Source organism: Gossypium hirsutum, chromosome D04 (genome assembly GCF_007990345.1).
Source record: "Gossypium hirsutum isolate 1008001.06 chromosome D04, Gossypium_hirsutum_v2.1, whole genome shotgun sequence".
NCBI classification, from domain to species: Eukaryota; Viridiplantae; Streptophyta; class Magnoliopsida; order Malvales; family Malvaceae; genus Gossypium; species Gossypium hirsutum.
Genome location: NC_053440.1, coordinates 33,455,436 through 33,476,436, shown reverse-complemented (window position 1 = coordinate 33,476,436; position 21,001 = coordinate 33,455,436). Strand labels below are relative to the sequence as shown.

At 35.4% G+C, this 21,001-nt stretch overlaps 1 non-coding gene across 1 annotated transcript; it reads left to right on the top strand.

Moving 5' to 3' along the window:
• The first annotated feature begins 280 nt into the window (after window positions 1-280).
• LOC121216630 (small nucleolar RNA R71) lies at window positions 281-386 on the top strand. The gene has a single exon (XR_005912810.1). It is a non-coding gene; the product is annotated as a small nucleolar RNA R71 (small nucleolar RNA).
• Window positions 387-21,001: the final 20,615 nt, after the last annotated feature.

The following is a 21,001-nucleotide window of genomic DNA, read 5'->3' as shown; positions in this document are numbered from 1 at the left end:
AAGCCCATTAGTGGTAAAATTTTTAAGCATTGAGGATATTGAAGATACCTGAGATGTGAGTGAAGTGAGAGCATCTACTTCATGTACTCCAGTGACTCGTCTTCTTAATGCTACTCAATTGGTTGGCCATTGGTTGTTGTTGCTGGCAATCCTCTCAATGATTTCATAAGTGTCGTTATAAGACTTAAAAATGAGAGCGCCACTAGCAGAAGCATCCACTACCATCCTTGTGTGAGCATTGAGACCATTATAGAATGTCTCAAGTTGAATGCAATACGAGAGTCCATTATGAGGGAACTTCAATAATAATTTATTGTACCTTTCCCATGCCTCATATAAGGACTCGTCATCCATTTGTTGAAAGATAGTAACTTCATTCTACAAGTTAGCATTTTTGCTAGGTAGGAAATACTTCATAAGAAATCTTTTTACTAACTCTTGTCATGTGATAATGAAATGTGGTGGCAATGAGTTCAACTAGGCTCAAGCTCTGTCCCTCAGAGAATATGGGAACAACTTTAATCGTAGTGCATCTTCAGGTACTCTAGCTAGATTGAAAGAATCGCTCACCTCCATAAATAGTCTTAAGTGAATGTGAGGATCTTCGGTAGGCATTCCATTGAATTGGCCCACTGTCTGAAGCATTTGGAATATAACCGACTTCAGCTCAAATTGTTGTGCCTTAATTTCGAGTCTCCTAATACTTGGATTAAGATCATGAAACATTGGCATGACATACTGTTTTAGAGCTCGATCCCTATCATCAGCAATAAGGATAGGATTTTGAGCAGGGTTTGCTCCGTTTCCTTCATTCGGATTTTTGAAGTTCATCTCTTCGGTCTTTCTTTGAGCTGGTTGTCTTCTTCGTTATCGAAAAGTTCTTTCAATTTTAGTATCTACTGGGAGTAAATCGATAATTCAATCAATACTCATAAACACCTGAAACAAACACAGAAAAATTAACTAAGTTAAAATTGAACAGAAAAATAAACCAAAATGCAAAAAGAACAAATTCACAAATAATAACTTTTAAAAAAGTCCCCGGCAACGACGCCAAAAACTTGGAATGATGGAAATGTGCAACTGTACACAATCATAACAAGTAATAAAGTGACAAGTAAATGTTGAGTTATCGTACCCACAAGGACTGCGCAAAGAAAATATTTATGAAATGCAATTAAAAACACTTTGGTGAAAGAAAATCTTTTGTTTTGAAAATGGGTTTAATAGAACTAGATTTTAACTAAGTAAATTAACTAAGAAAATTAAAAGGTAAAAGTTCGAAAGCACGATTTCTGAAAAACAAGTTTAATCAATATGACATAATTGTGTCAGATCAATTACATTTATTAACTTAATATTACCAAAACAATGTTCATGTTGTTACGAAAAAATTCTCTGCAACTAGGTAATTTGTTAACTATAGCACATACAAACTTACTAAATTAACTAATCTCTTGAACATATTACTATGTCAATTCAAACAATTAATCAATTTTAATAAGCAAGTAAAAGATTAAGTGAGGTAACAATATATTCTTACATTGAAACAGTTTAATCACAATAATTTTGCAAGTTATGCAAGGCTAACGTGCCGTTTAATACTGTAACGAATTTAACCTTTAGCTACCTTAGAAGATTAAACATGCACTGATTAAGTATTGTGTCAATTCATTAAAATTTCAATATGATTAATAATTAATTCATTAGTTACCTTACAATTGTAATGCAAGTATAACATAATCATGGTTTTACTTAATCAAACAATTTACCAAGACTTATAACAACACAAATATGATTTTAATAACTTAAGTAGACAAAATGCAATCAACCTAACATGAATTAAATTTAAGCCATGTTAATTAAATTTAGAATAACAACATAACAAATATTCATAGACATGTTCATAACAACAATAATAAAAGTTAAAGGATAGGAAACTAGAATCAAATCCGGTATTTCTTCAAAGCCTGACTACTCGCTCCACTCCTCTTTCTCCGCTTGTTCTGTTGAACTGAGGCTTCTACAAGCACTTTAATGCTGCTACCTAAGGTGGCTGAAGGGCTCTTTTCCAAGAGGGAAATTGATAATGGAAATAGAAGGGAAAAATGGGAAACAAGGGGAGGTTTGGAAGAGAGAAAGTGAGTGAAAGGGAGAGAGATGTGTGAAATGAAAGGTGTGTTGAAATGAATAGGATAAGGGGGTATTTATAAGTGGGATTGGCTGCTAAAAATAGCAAAATATCAGCAGCCATATACCCCCTTGGCTGGCCACACATGTAGCAAAGTTTGAATGATTCAAACTTTGCTAAATTTAGCTTGGGGAAAACCTTTAAAAGCATAGAAAGTGGAGGAGTTTGAATGCGATTTCAAGGAGACTTCAAGGTCAGATTTGCAAGTCAATAAATAAACTATTTTGAGCTGATTGGGTCAACATGTTGGACGATTTTGGGCAGCCCGGTTGCTCGGTTGGATCAGTCTCTCGTATTAGCACAATTGGACTTCATTTCCATAATATAATTAATAATAATTATTTAACCCACTAAAATTGAGTATCTACATTTTGCCCCTTACATGAGAATTCTTAGTAAAAGTTCTCATGCAAGAAGAGTGTAGTAAATAAATAAATAAATAAATAAATAAATAAATAAAACTCATGCTTTGTTGAAAAAGAAAAAAAATAAATTTCCCACTAGTAAAAGTACCAAGGAAGCCCCTATACTTAGGGGAGCATTGCATTTCAACCCCTCTACTAAAAAAATGGGTAAATTAGCCTTATACATTTTGAAATGTACAAAACAACCCCTCCGTTAAATTTTTCTGTTAAATAATTATGTGGAAAATGCTGAAAAATATTTTTTATAGGTAAACTAAAAAAAATGGTCACCCAATTATGCCTTTTGTTCTGTTTTGGTCACCCAACAATTAGTTTTTTTCAATTTAGTCGCTAAACTTTTCAAAATTAAATATTTTAGTCACTCTGAGCCGATGTGGTTTTTTTAATGTTCTACCAACAAAATTAACCTCTAATATTTACACATTCAAATTCAACAAATTTAGCACTCAGTATTTACAAAATTTTTCATTTTAGTTCTAATTCTAAAAAAATTAATAAATTTGACCCTCAACATTCACAAAATCTATCAATTTAGTCCTAATTCTAAAATTTTTAAAAATAATCATTTTTAGCCTTTTATAACTCATCAGCTAACCTGTAACAGCCCAAAATTGACCCTAGTCGGGAAGTGGTTTCGGGACCACAAAACCGAGTCATAAAAATAATTAATTTCCATATTCTATGCTTATTATGTGTGTACATGAGTATGTGGAAGTTTCATTCTCCAATTTTTCCAATTGCATGAGAAATTATTAAATAGGGATCGATATGAGACATGGTGAAAATATGATAGGCTAATTTAAAATGGTCTATTAATGCATGTTATGAAAATGATGGGTTTGCATGTCAAATTACCCAAAATTTGAGCTAGTGGTTGGCCATGCTATGGGTGGAAACATGTTGGGAACATGTTGGCTTAGTGAGGTATGTTAGAAAAAAATAAAATAAGGAGTATGGGTAATAAAGAAATGAAAACAAAAAAATGAGTGGTTGTTCCCCCCCCCATTGCCGTGAGCTAAAGAAAGGAAAAGAAAAATTTTGTTCATCCTTTTTCATCCTCTTTTGACCGAAAATTCTAAGGAAGGAGGAAGGAGTTCTTGCTTCATGTTTGGTTTGGAAGAGGATTAGGAGGAAGTTTGGCCATGCATGTAACTAGATTGAGGTATGTTTGATATTATTCTTTGAGATTCATGTATATTTTAAGTTGTAAGTTTGAAATCTACCTAGCCATGGTTCAAACTTTGTTAAATGATGGAGATGATATTCGGCCATGCATGTTACATTCTTGGTTGGTATTTTGATGTCTTTGGTGATGAGGTATGGAGATGGTTGACTTTGAGTGTTTGAACTAACTAAGGATCAAATAGATGCATGGGTACAAAGTAGGAAGAATCGGCTACTATGGTTGATACTAATGCCGAATGTGAAAATGTTATATTAAGTAATGTATGTGAATTGTGTTAATAATATGAAAAAATATTTAGATGTATTATAATTGATAAAGTATTAAATCAAAAGTTGCTAAAATTGCCATTTCTTTAGCCGAATATGTGTTTGATCAATGAAGAATTTGTTGAAGAATATAGGTGAACTTGGTAAGAGTACTCGGCTTAGTGTATAAATGATATAAAGATTTTAGAAATTTTTTTTGGTTAGGTGTATGTATGATTAGGTATATTCGGCCATATGAGTAAATATATAGATGATGTTAAAATTGATTATGTATAATGGGCCATATAGGGTACACATTTTGATATTAACTTTGATTCTCTATAATTGATCAAGTGGGTGATTAGTAAGGGTGATTGCCGAATATACTAACATACATATGCATGTGTAATTGGATTGTAAATATTTAGCAAGGCGGTTAAACTAGTTGATTTATTGATTAAGCTCAAGGAGTTAAAGGAGGAGAATCGAGCAAAGGCAAAGAAAAGATCATCGAGTAGCCGAGTTGGAACCGTCTTAGGTAAGTCATTAAGCATATCTTTGGTATTGATTTAAATGATCGTAATACCTATACCATTGTGTTTAATGAGATGAAATGTATACAAATGTATATGTAAGTAGAGATGAAATTTGTCGAATGTAAAAAGGAAGTGAAGCCTATAGAGTGGCTGGTTTTCGGCACTAAGTGTGCGGGCAATAAGTGTTCACGGTCATGAGATTGGCACTAAGTGTGCGGGTTTAAATTGTACAGCACTAAGTGTGCGAGTTTAAAGTACATGGCACTAAGTGTGCGCGGTTGATTATTAAGCACTATGTGTGCGAACCCAATATATATTTTCTATAAATTATTTACATTAAGGGTGCGACTTTACCGAGTCGATTTTGGACAGCGGAAAAGGTAAGTGTGCGAACTTGAAATGCATGGCACTAAGTGTGTGAGTTTAAAGTGCATGGCACTAAGTGTGCGTGGTTGATTACTAAACATTATGTGTGCAACCCAATATATATTTTCTATAAATTATTTACATGAAGGGTGCGACTTTACCGAGTCAATTTTGGACAGCGGAAAAGGTAAGTACCTTGAGTTCATGGCTAATAGGCGCTATGTTTATATTTGGAGTTGAGCTTGGTAAGTTTTGAACCTATGTGACGATTATAGTTGAAGTCACGTACATAAGGTTCATTGTGGAATAGGTGAAAGTTCGTTTAATTGTATGACAATAACGAAAATAAAATGATGTATGAAAGGTCAATGTAGGACTTGGTATGAGACTGAACCATAGGGTTTAAGAACTATGGTATAGTTTGGTATGGATGGAGTACTTAACCTCATTTCATTGTTTCCTGTTGTGATAACTTTATTAATGGACGGTTGTGGAATGCTTATGGCTTACTGAGTTATATACTCATTCGGTGTTTGCTTGTCACCTATTCTAGGTTTCTTGGACTCGTCTCTTTTTGCGTGATCGTGCCGTCGTCGAAGTCATCACACCGGCTAGCAACCTTTGGTATTTTCTTCTTAGTTGGTCTAAGAGAACATTTCGGCATGTATAGGCTAATATGTTTTGTTGAAATTTGGTATGTAAAGTTTTAGCCATGCGAAAATGGCATAATGTTCGGTTGAATTTGGTTCTAATGTTGGGTCGTAAGTCTTGGTAATACGATTTTTATGCCATATGTCATGGCTGATTAATTTTGGTGTTAAGATTCATGATATGGCAATAGCATAGTAGGGAGATGTTTGACAATGATTAGCCTTTGGTATGGCTAGTCATGATTATAATTTTGTGATATGTATGATGAATTACTAGTTAGATCAATGAGAAATCACGAAATGGACATAGTTGCTTCAGTAACAGATGCTGGCAGCAGCAGTGACGTGGGATTTAAAAATTACAAAAATTAGTAGGAATGGAATTAAATAGTGAATAAATTATGTAATCGAAGCTTGATGAGTCTATTTTCATATAGAAGTAACAAAACAATCATATGGACAGTATGTTAAGAGATATTCAGGTTCTCGTGAGACAGGGCCAGAACTGTTTCTGGGTTCCCTGTTCCGACTTTGGAAATTCATTATAAATTAACCAGAGATAATTAGGAGCCATGCCATATATTTATAGATTCCTCTCTGAGTCTAGTTTCTATATAAACAAACGACATCAGTATTGAGGCTCTGTACAGGGAGATATCCAGGTCGTAATGCGCAAAGGTCAGTATAGTCGACCCCAGTAACATGGGATATTTTGACTAATAAACTGTACTAATTGGCCCGACCAAAAATTCTAGAAAAAATATGTAGATGGGCATATGAGTCTAGTTTCAGGGAAAATTCACGGAACTGGATTTCGAGTTCCAGAGCTCAAGATATGATTTTTAAAGCGACTAGTACGCAGATTGGCAGCTTGTCTGGAAAAATTTTAATAAGTGGTTTGAAGTCTGTTAACACCTCGTGTTCGACTCCGGCGACGGTCTCGGGTTCGGGGTGTTACATTTGATTGGTATCAGAGCTATGGTTTAGTCGGTTCTAGGACTACCATAGCACGTATGAGTCTAGCTATACATGCCGAATGTTAATGTTTAAATGTGTGATGACTTCTGACGGTTAAAATTTATGTTTTGATTAGTAAATGGATCCCGGTGTAGAGAGAACCTTGGCGGATGACATTGAAAGTGTAGCGGCTGCTCCTGCACAAGGGACACCGCCTGTTGAACCTCAGTCATCCGCGAATAATCAAGGTGAGGGGGCTAAACAAGCCTTCTTTACCATGATGAATGAGTGGGTCGCGCAATATGCCCGAACCAATCCGGCCGTCCAACAATTCCCGAATTTGAATAATCCACCCCAAGAGCCCGTAATGCCATCAGTCACTGATCCTGTGAGGATGAGTAAGCCACCTGTAGACTTGATTAGGAAGCGCGGGGCCGAGGAGTTCAGGGCCATAGTTACTGATGATGCTGAAAAGGCCGAGTTCTGGCTTGATAACACCATTCGGGTGTTCGATGAACTGTCATGCACACCCGATGAATGCCTAAAGTGTGCTATATCTTTGTCGCGAGACTCAGCCTACTATTGGTGGAGGACCTTGATTTCCATAGTCCCAAACGAACGAGTTACTTGGGATTTCTTCCAAGCGGAATTTCGGAAGAAATATATTAGTCGACGGTTCATCGATCAAAAGCGTAAGGAATTCTTGGAACTTAAGCAAGGCCGTATGACAGTATCTGAATACGAACATGAATTCGTAAGACTCAATAGGTATGCCCGGGAGTGTGTAGCTGATGAGGTTGCTATGTGCAAAAGATTTGAAGAAGGATTGAACGAAGATTTAAAGCTACTAGTGGGTATTTTGGAGATAAAAGAATTCGTGACACTAGTCGAACGAGCCTGCAAGGCGGAAGAACTTGGAAAGGGGAAGAAGAAGGCTGAATTTGAAGCTAGAGACTATCGTAAAAGATCGACGGGTAAAGCTCCGTTCTCAGCTGTAAAGAAGTTCAGGGAGGACACTAATAAGTCGAGGACGACTGCGGGAATTTCCATCAGAGCACGACCATCGATGGACTCCCGAGCTACTTCGGTAGCTAGTGTGGGCAATAATCGTCAAGAGAAACCTGAATGTCCCCAATGCGGGAGACGACACCTAGGTGAATGTTGGGGTAAGTCTACTAACAGGGCCTGTTACGGATGCGGTTCGAAGGACCACTTCATTAGAGATTGCACGGAGCTTGATGAGAAGAATAAGATTCAAGGTGCAAGACCTAGTGGAGTGACAACTAGAGGTAGACCACCGAGAATTTTATGAGGTAGGGGTGGTAGTCAGAGAGGGGCCTCTGATACGGCTGTTCGAGCCGAGAACCGTACTCCTGCTAGAGCATATGCCATTCACGCACGAGAGGAGGCATCCTCCCTTGACGTCATCACTGGTACCTTCACTCTCTTTGATACTAATGTGATTGCATTGATTGACCCTGGCTCTACTCATTCATATGTATGTGAAACCTTAGCATCCAGTAAGACTCTACCTGTTGAGTCTACTGAGTTCGTAATTCGGGTGTCAAATCCCTTGGGTCGTTACGTGCTTGTCGACAAAGTGTGTAAGAGATGTCCCCTAGTAATTCGAGGTTCTTGTTTTCCGGCGGACTTGATGCTTTTGCCGTTTGATGAATTTGATGTTATTCTTGGTTTGGATTGGCTGACCGCGCATGATGCGGTTGTGAATTGCAAAAGCAAGAGTATTGATTTGAGGTACGCAAATAACGAAGTAATCCGAGTTGAGTCTACGAATTTGGAGGGGTTGCCAGCTGTAATATCAGCAATGTTAGCCCAGAAATATGTAAGAAAAGGGTGCGAAGCATACCTTGCGTATGTACTTGATGATAAAGAATTAGAAAAGAAACCCGAATCTGTGCGGGTGGTTTGTGAATACCCGGATGTTTTTCCTGAAGAGTTACCGGGTTTACCACCTGTTCGGGAGATAGAGTTTGGTATTGAGCTTGTACCTGGAACTACGCCAATTTCGATAGCTCCGTATCGTATGGCACTAACCGAGTTAAAGGAATTGAAAGCTCAATTGCAAGAGTTGACGGATAGAGGTTTCGCTCGACCAAGTTTCTCACCTTGGGGTGCACCAGTATTGTTCGTGAAAAAGAAGGACGGAACCATGAGGTTGTGCATTGACTATCGTCAACTGAATAAAGTGACGATAAAGAATAAATATCCATTACCGCGTATTGATGATTTGTTTGATCAACTAAAGGGAGCCTCAGTGTTTTCAAAGATAGATTTGAGATCGGGTTATTATCAGTTGCGAATTCGAGATTCGGACATACCCAAAACTGCTTTCAGAACGAGGTACGGTCACTACGAGTTCTTGGTGATACCGTTCGGGCTCACTAATGCCCCTGCGGTATTTATGGATTTGATGAATCGGATCTTCAGACCATATTTGGATCGGTTCGTAGTTGTGTTCATTGATGACATCTTGGTCTATTCAAGAGATGAGATCAAACATGCTGAACACTTGAGATTAGTGTTGCAAATTTTGCGGGATAAGCAGTTATATGCGAAGTTCGGTAAGTGTGAGTTCTGGTTAAGAGAGGTTAGCTTCTTGGGTCATGTGGTATCCGCATCGGGTATTCGAGTTGACCCGAACAAAATCTCAGCCATACTTAACTGGAAACCTCCGAGAAATATTACTGAGGTTTGGAGCTTTTTGGGACTCGCCGGTTATTACCGACGATTTGTCAAAGGTTTCTCGATGATAGCCACACCAATGACGAAGCTACTTCAAAAGGATGTTAAGTTCGAATGGACGGAGAAATGTCAGAAGAGTTTCGATCGACTAAAGACCTGTTTAACTGAAGCTCCAATACTAGTACAACCGGAGTCTGGTAAAGAGTTTGTCATTTATAGTGATGCATCCTTACTTGGGCTAGGTTGTGTGCTGATGCAAGAAGGTCGAGTTGTGGCTTGCGCGTCGAGACAATTAAAGCCGCATGAGAGAAACTATCCGACCCATGATCTTGAATTGGCGGCCATAGTGTTCGCCCTGAAAATATGGCGGCATTACTTGTTTGGGGAAAGGTGCCATATTTATTCGGACCACAAAAGTCTTAAATATTTGATGACTCAAAGAGATCTAAATCTGCGACAAAGACGTTGGCTTGAGTTGTTGAAAGACTATGAACTTGTTATTGATTATCACCTGGGAAAGGCTAACGTGGTTGCCGATGCTTTAAGTCGGAAAGCATTGTTTGCTTTACGAGCGATGAATGTGCACTTGTCTGTTCTACCCAACAATGTGTTAGTAGCTGAATTGAAAGCCAAACCATTATTGATTCATCAAATTCGTGAAGCCCAGAAAGTTGATGATGAATTGGTTGCAAAACGGGCTGAGTGTGTTCCGAACAAGGAATCGGAGTTTCAAATTGATGATGATGATTGTTTGAGGTTCAGAAGTCGTTTGTGTGTTCCAAGGAATTCAGAACTCATTTCGATGATTCTGAACGAAGCCCATTGTAGTCGAATGTCAATTCACCCGGGGAGTACGAAAATGTACAACGATTTGAAACTTCAGTTTTGGTGGCATGGTATGAAACGAGACATCTCCGACTTTGTTTCGAGATGTTTAATATGTCAACAAGTGAAAGCAGAACATCAAGTACCTTCAGGATTACTTCAGCCGATCATGATACCCGAGTGGAAATGGGGTCGAGTCACAATGGACTTTGTGTCCGGACTGCCATTGTCAGCAAGTAAGAAAGATGCGATTTGGGTTGTTGTCGATAGACTGACTAAGTCGGCTCACTTTATCACCGTGCGTACGGATTTTTCATTGGATAAACTAGCTGAATTGTACGTTTCTCAGATTGTGAGATTACACGGGGTACCTATTTCTATCGTGTCGGATAGAGATCCGAGATTCACCTCACGATTTTGGAAGAAATTGCAAGAAGCTTTGGGTACCAAGCTGCATTTTAGCACTGCTTTTCACCCCCAAACCGATGGTCAATCCGAGCGGATAATTCAGATACTTGAGGATATGTTGAGATGTTGCATCCTCGAGTTTAGTGGTTCATGGGAACGGTATTTACCTTTGATTGAATTCGCTTACAACAATAGTTTTCAATCAAGTATTAAGATGGCACCTTACGAGGCTTTGTACGGTCGTAAATGCCGTACACCATTGTTTTGAACCGAGCTCGGTGAAAGTAAAATTTTCGGAGTTGATTTGATTAAAGATGCCGAATAGAAAGTAAAGGTAATCCGTGAAAGTCTGAAGGCAGCCACAGATTGTCAGAAATCGTATGCGGACTTGAAACGAAAGGACATTGAATATCAGGTGGGAGATAAAGTGTTCCTTAAAGTTTCGCCTTGGAAAAAGGTACTCAGGTTTGGCCGTAAGGGCAAGTTGAGCCCGAGATTCATTGGGCAGTACGAAATCTCCGAACGAGTTGGTCCGGTTGCGTATAGATTGATTTTGCCCCTGAGCTTGAAAAGATTCACGACGTCTTTCATGTTTCGATGCTTCGACGCTATTGATCTGATCCATCGCACATAATTAGCCCATCAGAGGTTGAAATTCAAGCCGATATGAGTTATGAAGAAGAACCGATGCGTATCCTAGCTCGTGAAGTGAAGGAGTTGCGAAACAAAAGGGTTCCGTTAGTGAAGGTGTTATGGCTCAAACACGGGATCGAGGAAGCTACTTGGGAAACCGAGAGCTCGATGAAAGAACGATACCCAAACCTATTTACCGGTAAGATTTTCGGGGACGAAAATTTCTTAAGTGGGGGAGAGTTGTAACAGCCCAAAATTGACCCTAGTCGGGAAGTGGTTTCGGGACCACAAAACCGAGTCATAAAAATAATTAATTTCCATATTCTATGCTTATTATGTGTGTACATGAGTATGTGGAAGTTTCATTCTCCAATTTTGCCAATTGCATGAGAAATTATTAAATAGGGATCGATATGAGACATGGTGAAAATATGATAGGCTAATTTAAAATGGTCTATTAATGCATGTTATGAAAATGATGGGTTTGCATGTCAAATTACCCAAAATTTGAGCTAGTGGTTGGCCATGCTATGGGTGGAAACATGTTGGGAACATGTTGGCTTAGTGAGGTATGTTAGAAAAAAATAAAATAAGGAGTATGGGTAATAAAGAAATGAAAACAAAAAAATGAGTGGTTGTTCCCCCCCCATTGCCGTGAGCTAAAGAAAGGAAAAGAAAAATTTTGTTCATCCTTTTTCATCCTCTTTTGACCGAAAATTCTAAGGAAGGAGGAAGGAGTTCTTGCTTCATGTTTGGTTTGGAAGAGGATTAGGAGGAAGTTTGGCCATGCATGTAACTAGGTTGAGGTATGTTTGATATTATTCTTTGAGATTCATGTATATTTTAAGTTGTAAGTTTGAAATCTACCTAGCCATGGTTCAAACTTTGTTAAATGATGGAGATGATATTCGGCCATGCATGTTACATTCTTGGTTGGTATTTTGATGTCTTTGGTGATGAGGTATGGAGATGGTTGACTTTGAGTGTTTGAACTAACTAAGGATCAAATAGATGCATGGGTACAAAGTAGGAAGAATCGGCTACTATGGTTGATACTAATGCCGAATGTGAAAATGTTATATTAAGTAATGTATGTGAATTGTGTTAATAATATGAAAAAAATATTTAGATGTATTATAATTGATAAAGTATTAAATCAAAAGTTGCTAAAATTGCCATTTCTTTAGCCGAATATGTGTTTGATCAATGAAGAATTTGTTGAAGAATATAGGTGAACTTGGTAAGAGTACTCGGCTTAGTGTATAAATGATATAAAGATTTTAGAAATTTTTTTTGGTTAGGTGTATGTATGATTAGGTATATTCAGCCATATGAGTAAATATATAGATGATGTTAAAATTGATTATGTATAATGGGCCATATAGGGTACACATTGTGATATTAACTTTGATTCTCTATAATTGATCAAGTGGGTGATTAGTAAGGGTGATTGCCGAATATACTAACATACATATGCATGTGTAATTGGATTGTAAATATTTAGCAAGGCGGTTAAACTAGTTGATTTATTGATTAAGCTCAAGGAGTTAAAGGAGGAGAATCGAGCAAAGGCAAAGAAAAGATCATCGAATAGCCGAGTTGGAACTGTCTTACCCAACACAGGTAAGTCATTAAGCATATCTTTGGTATTGATTTAAATGATCGTAATACCTATACCATTGTGTTTAATGAGATGAAATGTATACAAATGTATATGTAAGTAGAGATGAAATTTGTCGAATGTAAAAAGGAAGTGAAGCCTATAGAGTGGCTGGTTTTCGGCACTAAGTGTGCGGGCAATAAGTGTTCACGGTCATGAGATTGGCACTAAGTGTGCGGGTTTAAATTGTATAGCACTAAGTGTGCGAGTTTAAAGTACATGGCACTAAGTGTGCGCGGTTGATTATTAAGCATTATGTGTGCGAACCCAATATATATTTTCTATAAATTATTTACATTAAGGGTGCGACTTTACCGAGTCGATTTTGGACAGCGGAAAAGGTAAGTGTGCGAACTTGAAATGCATGGCACTAAGTGTGTGAGTTTAAAGTGCATGGCACTAAGTGTGCGTGGTTGATTACTAAACATTATGTGTGCAACCCAATATATATTTTCTATAAATTATTTACATGAAGGGTGCGACTTTACCGAGTCAATTTTGGACAGCGGAAAAGGTAAGTACCTTGAGTTCATGGCTAATAGGCGCTATGTTTATATTTGGAGTTGAGCTTGGTAAGTTTTGAACCTATGTGACGATTATAGTTGAAGTCACGTACATAAGGTTCATTGTGGAATAGGTGAAAGTTCGTTTAATTGTATGACTATAACGAAAATAAAATGATGTATGAAAGGTCAATGTAGGACTTGGTATGAGATTGAACCATAGGGTTTAAGGAACTATGGTATAGTTTGGTATGGATGGAGTACTTAACCTCATTTCATTATTTCCTGTTGTGATAACTTTATTAATGGATGGTTGTGGAATGCTTATGGCTTACTGAGTTATATACTCATTCGGTGTTTGCTTGTCACCTATTCTAGGTTTCTTGGACTCGTCTCTTTTTGCGTGATCGTGCCGTCGTCGAAGTCATCACACCGGCTAGCAACCTTTGGTATTTTCTTCTTAGTTGGTCTAAGAGAACATTTCGGCATGTATAGGCTAATATGTTTTGTTGAAATTTGGTATGTAAACTTTTAGCCATGCGAAAATGGCATAATGTTCGGTTGAATTTGGTTCTAATGTTGGGTCGTAAGTCTTGGTAATACGATTTTTATGCCATATGTCATGGCTGATTAATTTTGGTGTTAAGATTCATGATATGGCAATAGCATAGTAGGGAAATGTTTGACAATGATTAGCCTTTGGTATGGCTAGTCATGATTATAATTTTGTGATATGTATGATGAATTACTAGTTAGATCAATGAGAAATCACGAAATGGACATAGTTGCTTCAGTAACAGATGCTGGCAGCAGCAGTGACGTGGGATTTAAAAATTACAAAAATTAGTAGGAATGGAATTAAATAGTGAATAAATTATGTAATCGAAGCTCGATGAGTCTATTTTCATATAGAAGTAACAAAACAATCATATGGACAGTATGTTAAGAGATATTCAGGTTCTCGTGAGACAGGGCCAGAACGGTTTCTGGGTTCCCTGTTCCGACTTTGGAAATTCATTAGAAATTAACCAGAGATAATTAGGAGTCATGCCATATATGTATAGATTCCTCTCTGAGTCTAGTTTCTATAGAAACAAACGGCATCAGTATTGAGGCTCTGTACAGGGAGATATCCAGGTCGTAATGCGCAAAGGTCAGTGTAGTCGACCCCAGTAACATGGGATACTTTGACTAATAAACTGTACTAATTGGCCCGACCAAAAATTCTAGAAAAAAATATGTAGATGGGCATATGAGTCTAGTTTCAGGGAAAATTCACGGAACTGAATTTCGAGTTCCAGACCTCAAGATATGATTTTTAAAGCGACTAGTATGCAGATTGGCAGCTTGTCTGGAAAAATTTTAATAAGTGGTTTGAAGTCTGTTAACACCTCGTGTTCGACTCCGGCGACGGTCTCGGGTTCGGGGTGTTACATAACCCATGTGAGATATTAAAATAAGAAAAAATACCCTCTTTTAAGTCACTTCCAACAATTTTTTACTATAATTTAGTCTTCACACTAGACTAAACAATTTGATTTGGAACCTATTTGGAATAAATCGTTGCATTACTTCCCGAGTAGATAACATTTTTAGTGTCTTTATTTTCTTTTGGATCTTAATTTTTGTGTGTGTTTTATCTCAACTTTTTTGAGCTCTTTTGCAAGTGACTTAAAAGATGATATATATTTTTTCTTATTGTAATATCTCACATGGGTTGGTTTTTTTAATTGAAGTTAGGGGTCGAGAGGGGGTTAATTTTTAAAATAGTTGGGTCTGGTCAATATCAGGTTTAGAATGAAGTTGCCCACCCCGCCTCGAGATATTTAAGAAATTACCCTCTATACATATTTATTATTAATTAAATTAAAAATCCCTAAAATTTATCGCTACTAGTCTCAGTCTACCGCCTCTATACTAGTCCCTTTTCACCACTGTATGATTATTTCTCCCATTTTCTATCTTCTTAATTTAATAATTTATTAAAAGGAATCTTTGTTTCTTCTTTTTTCTTTTGTGCTGTAATCAAAACATGTGTGTAAATATACATTAGCACATAACTCCAGAGAAAAATCATTAAGCAAGTATAATAAGAAATGGTCCCAACAGTTTTTGTTTTTTTAAAAAAAAATTATTTATCACAATTTTACAAAAAAAATTAAGAATAAAAAAAATTAAACTTGGGTTGGGTATACTAGTAATTTTTTGGTTCGGGTTCAGAGCGGGTGAAATTTTTTAATGTTGGGGTTGGAGCATGGTAGTAGAGCATTGGGTGGGCTCGGGTGGGTAAAACATCTTTAAAAGTTTTAGAGTTAGGACGAAATTAACACATTTTGTAAATATTGAGGGCAAAAATTATTAATGTTTTTGGAATTAGAACTAAAATGATAAATTTTGTAAACATTAAGGGTTAGATTTATTGAATTTTTTATATTTAAAATCAAACTGATAAAAGTAAATGTATTACGGAAAAGCATAAACAATATTTTTTCTTAAAAAAATAAGAATAGCATGCTAGAACTTGTTTTTCTAAAAATATTAGAATTACAAGCTATATAAAATAATAATAAAATTGGGAAAATCATACAAGAGGTGTTCTAAAAAATTTGAGAAGAGCAAATTATAATATTTTAGAAGAGTATGTGTTGCTTTTCCTTAAAAATTAAGCTAGTGTTCTTCCCTAAAAAAATTTGGGAATAAGTATATTGTGTTCCCCTAAAAAAGTGAAAGTAACTGTTACAGTGTTTCTAAACAACTTGCTATAATGTTGGGCTTAAAAAAAAAACACAACCAAGTATAGTGTTATTGGAATAACCTATGCTAATTTTACCTAAAAACAATGTGGAAACAACCAAACAAAGTGTTTCCGGACCAACCTGTGATGCTGTTACATGAAAACACCTAATATAATGTTTCCAGAACAACCCCGTAATATTTTCTTAAAAGGTGGGAACAACTTACCATTTTATTTTCGGAACAACTTTCTATATCTTTTCTAAGAGAAAAAATATAAACAAAAGAAAACGTATTTGCCAAATATATCAATGATAGCACACAACTTTAATCCTTTCCTTTATTATTATTATTATTATTATTATTATTATTATTATGCCATAGGCAGCTTAGAAGGCCTAAGATTGGTCGCAATTTTATAATGGTAATATATATAAATATACTACAACATATATAATTATATTAATGATGTAAGTAAATACTAGTCATTCGAAGTTTATAAATTCAAAGTTATTCCGTAAAAAGTAAAAGGAAATTTAATTTCTCTCAAAATATTGAGATTTGAGTTGTCTCTAAATTTAAAATTTCTCATATTTGTAGTGCAACATTGATCTGGTTTTCCTTTTACAGACCAAAAGCAAATTAGAACGAGTAAGCCATTCTAAAACATATCAAATATTTTATATGAAAGGTTTCTTAAACATATTTTTTTATCAAGTAAATATTTCAAAACGTAATAAAAAATAAAAGAATAAATGTTTACAATTATATAAAGCTGCTACGCAGCTATCAGTTATAAAAAAAAATACAATTAGAAAGTTGTTTTTTATAAGGCTGTGTAAGCAACTTTCAATAATAAATTTTATTTTAAATATATCCACATATATTGTCCAAGCATATTGTAATATAAAAGACAGAGAGAGAGTCAGACATTTGCAAAGTAAATTTTAAAAGTGCAATTCAACTGTATTCTAAAACCTTCTAACGATTGCATATCTATTTTCTCTTGCAAATAAGAAGCACAAAAATAAAAATAAAAATAAAACTTATCTTACTCTTGTTGTTGATTATGCATGTACTTATTCTTTTATAATGGAGAAGATTGGTTATGGACATCTTTCACGCGCTGCTTGTGTTTCCGATAGGAGTAAGGAAAATATTTTTAATGATTCAGAAACTCTTCTTGAAAAGAAAACCCAAAACTGCATTGGAAAAGATGATGCATCGCCTTCAACTCCTGAAAATTGGTTTGATCTGATAATTAAGAAATGGGAAAAACATCGTTTTTAGAAACATGTGCGTAGGAATGAATTTCCTACTTTTTCATTTCCTCCTGCCAATTATTCTTAACTAAGTATTGGCTAGATCGTTTGAGTAACATATTTGAAATATCAACTAACTCTGTTATGAAGTTTAAATTTGAGCGTGAAGAATTCCCACTTTCGTCAACCAAGTTTGGTTCAAATTTTGAACTTGTTCAAGGTTGGAAAAGTTGAGTAAATAAGATTCTAGGAAAACCCTCATAGTAAATGGCTCTTTTTGCAGCTAGAGTATATGGTGTTGTGCGTTCCATCTTACTCATAAGAGAAGAGAGTAGAGGTGTGGTGTGCCATTCTTGCTAGATGGAGTATCGCTTCTCACACTATCATTATTGCTTGGGGAGAGTTCACCTTCACTCTAGAGGATGTATGTATTCTTCTTGAACTTCCATGTTTTGGAAAATAGAACATTTGCTCTCTAGAGTTATCTCAAGAAGAAAAGCAAATTCAAGACTTCTTCTCTAACCTAGAAGTGTAATTCCCTAGAAGTGTTTGAATGACAAAGTGTAATTACATCGTAATTCTTTATGTCATGTTTGGTAGTACAAATTGTAATTACACAGTTACATAGTTTATATTTTTAAAACATTAATTACTATAAAAATATTAGTATGATAAATATAATTTCTAAGCAAGTAACAAAAATTAAAATCAAATCATCATATGCAATTTTATATAATTGTTCTAGTGCATATTTGTTGGGTTATTACTTATTCCTTCTTTAATATTTAATATATGCTCCTTGTGCTGGTTATTGACCAAGTTCATCATCATTCGAATTTGAATTCGCACCATTAAGATTATCAAGACCACTTTCTTCCATGCACTCTAAGAGGTATGGATCATCTCAATTCCACCTATGATTGAAGTTATGAAATATGTAACATGCTAGTACGGTAAAATTTTATTTTTTATGCTATACTAAGGTGGTGCTATTAATATCATAAATATTTTTCTAGAACAAAACTATGTCCTTTTAACCACATTAGCCTTGAATGTCTCAAATTAAAGAGTTTGCGAGCTGTCTATGGTGCTTATGTCTGGTATCATTCTCTCAAATGGTATCATACCACACGATATGGTTCATGAAAATCTTTTCTATTTACATAATTATCATCAACCTTATAATATTAAGGTTCAAGGTCCAAATAACCTATAAATTTAACTATATAAACTTAATTTGGAGAAAAAAGCTTATGTTAAGTTATAACCCTTTTCATAATACATAAATCAAGCCAAAAATAATATAAAAAATTATAATATATAACCTTTATAAAAAAGCTTTATAAATTATTCAAAACTTTCATAACACTTTTTTATAAATAATATTAATTTTTTGCTATAACTTTAGAAAGTTTTTTTTATAAATAAGTTGTGATAAAAAAACTATAACATTTTTTGTAAATAAGTATATTATTTTTATAATATATATCATGGACACATAAATATGTTATGTCCATACTTGCTCATAACTTTGGGTGAATTACCCAAAAAATGCTGATTTTTAGAAAAAATTATCGAGTTAGGTCAGTTTTTTCGAAATTTACCGGATTAGGCCGATTGTGTAGAGGGAGAGAGAGAGAGAGAGGGAGGGAGAAGGAAAACACATCTAGCTGGACGTGTTTTTAGCGGATTTGGCAGAAAAACGCTTCTAGCTGTATGCACTTTCCTGCTCCATCAGCAAAGTGCTTCCAGGAAGTGTTTTCTTTCACTATAGTTTAAGGGTTTTAGGCTTTTAAGGGTTATGGTTTAGGGTTCTTTAAGGGTTTTTGTTTAGGGTTTGTAAGGACTTTTGGAGTTTAGGGTAGGGGTGAGCAAAATTTAATTCGAATTGAAAAAAGCGAACAAAAAGCTCGAATTTCGAATTATTCAAATCGAGTTAATTGAGCCAACTCAAATTCTTTTCGAATTCGAGTCGAGTTGAGTTTTCGAATTTGAATAATTGAAATAAATCGAATATCAAACTACCCCCACGTTAGCCCCACCAACAACTTACCCCCACTTCTCTTCAATTTTTTTTTGCTTTCCCTCCTCCTTTACTCCCAAAAATTAAAATCCTACCATTTTTCTTACTTTTATTTGTTCACTTGTTTACTTCAATTTTTCTTTGTGTGATCATGTTTAAAAACTTTAAAGAAAATTATTTAAAAGAAAATATTACATAAAAATAGAGAACACTAAAGTCATTTTTTTAATTTAACTCGAACAAATATATTCGATTCGAATTACATCTCACTCAACTCGATTCGAGAAAATTTTAAATCGAGTTAGGATGATATAGTATGATTCGTCAACTTGATTAACTTAAACTTTTTTCGTTCAATTCGATTCGATTGAACGCTCACCCTTAGTTTAGGGTATATGTTTTAGTGTTTAGGTCTCTAAAAATATTATTTTAGGAAATTTTTAATTTTTAAAATTTTTATATATTCTTTAGAATTTTTTTTATAATATTTAGGGTTTGTGGAAAATATAAATTCTAGAATTGTTATAAATATTTTGAGTTTTTAAAAAAAATATTATTTTTAAAAACTTGAATTTGTTCTTAATTTTTCTGTCATTATTTGAGACCAATTTGGTAATTTTCAAAATTGATAGAAATCAAAAGGGTATTTACATCAATTTGTTATTCAAATTGTAAAATTTAACTCAATTTTGAATTACTCAATTCAATTAAGTTGAATTTCGTATTTTTAAAATTTTTTCGAATAGAATCAAGTTTTGGTCACAAATAGTTTACGGTAGGTGAAGGTCGACCCGTAATGGTTAGAAAATATTATCCCAGGATTCTTGGGATATTTGATGGGTGAGTGGCAACTTTGTAGGAATTGAAATTGGGAGAGTGAAAATGCTACCAATAGGTCTTCAATGACATGCCAGAAAAATGTACTAAATGCACGCATAACTGGAAGCATTTTTAGCTTACATCCTCAAATGCAATCTATCCAGTGAGAAACCCTTTTTTAGATCTTGTGATAAAGTGGGTTATAGGGCCTTTTTCAGTTCCATTCTCTCTTGTGCCAGTCTCAGTAGTGGTATTCCTCGCAGTCTAAGTATATATGTATTCCCCTTACCCCGAAATACATGGGTGATAAAAGGTAGATGCTAATATAAAGTTTTCTGATTGTTCAGGCTCTAATAAAGTCTCTGATGGCGTAGTGGGCTAAATGACTGACCTACAGGACTAGGCAGCTTTGGCTCCTATAACACAAGACCCGCATTCAATCAGAGAGGCTTTAACTCCCTCGTGAGAGGTGATTGCACCAGTAGCAAAAGAGATCTCAGGATAAATAGGTACCATATCATATGTATAACGAGAACGGACATGACACAGCAAGTTGCTAGTATAACTAGCTCACACAGGGGTCTGAAAGCTTTTCAGTCGCACTAAAACTGCCTCCAGCTGGTTGCGAAGATGGTCCACGTTGGTAGAACAATGATCTCGAGGGTGTTTGCTATACCATCAATATATAAGTATATTGTGTCCCATATATTGATGGCAGAAAATACAGACTTTTCATCGATGCCACAAATATAGTCGGCATCAGAAACGTCGTCGTCTGATGCATCGATGGCATTGGTGAGTAATATGGTGGGGACGAAGGTAGTTGTGTAAAAAGAATACCTGGAGACAATGTGGAAAAAGAGAAATGTGATGCAA